At 47.0% G+C, this 579-nt stretch overlaps 1 protein-coding gene across 1 annotated transcript in view; it reads right to left on the bottom strand.

Annotated features, from left to right (window-relative positions):
* The window catches only part of T265_03419 (hypothetical protein), a gene marked incomplete at both ends in the record, with an annotated part of 25,952 nt that overhangs the window by 5,414 nt on the left and 19,959 nt on the right, over nucleotides 1-579 (bottom strand). The gene's annotated exons all lie outside the window — the stretch shown is intronic.

Raw genomic sequence — 579 nt, 5'->3', positions numbered from 1 at the left:
GTTTTGGTTTCCTAATTCAAAATACGAAAAAAATGCTATTCATAAGGCTTCTCAAAACGTTTTCTTTGTTACCTCTGAAGACAAGACGGGGTGGTCGTTTTCTAGGGGTAAAAAAGTGGGAGGTGGATTGGAGCGTCTCATAGATAAGAGCTGAGAAATGGAGCACGCCTTTGCCGTCAGTAGAAGAGGTGGAGGTGAGGTGATAAGGCGATGATCAGCTAGGGTCCAAGGGGGAGCAGAAGATTGAAAGGAACTCCCAACTACGGATGTTAAAACCACTGAGAACATAGAGTTCCAATGTGGATGGAACGTGAAGGACGAGTTTACAATTGATGTTCAACAAAAAGAAGATGGAGAGGATGTGTCATCGCCGTTCCGTGATCAACAAACACAACGCACGTACTGGCTGTTGATCAGGCGGCAGTTGATCTGTAAGCCGAATCGGCGGCAATCGGCTTGCAAACGTGCGCACACCTGCGAAGTTCCCTCGTATGATGACGAAATAGTTGCGCACCAAGCTTCGCGAACAGCCAATAAACTCACTCGAGCCACCAATATTTAGACGGCGCCAACAAAGAC

Source organism: Opisthorchis viverrini (genome assembly GCF_000715545.1).
Source record: "Opisthorchis viverrini unplaced genomic scaffold opera_v5_49, whole genome shotgun sequence".
In the NCBI taxonomy this organism is placed as follows: domain Eukaryota; kingdom Metazoa; phylum Platyhelminthes; class Trematoda; order Opisthorchiida; family Opisthorchiidae; genus Opisthorchis; species Opisthorchis viverrini.
Note: the sequence above shows the minus strand (reverse complement) of the source record. Positions and strands in the feature narration are given on the sequence as shown.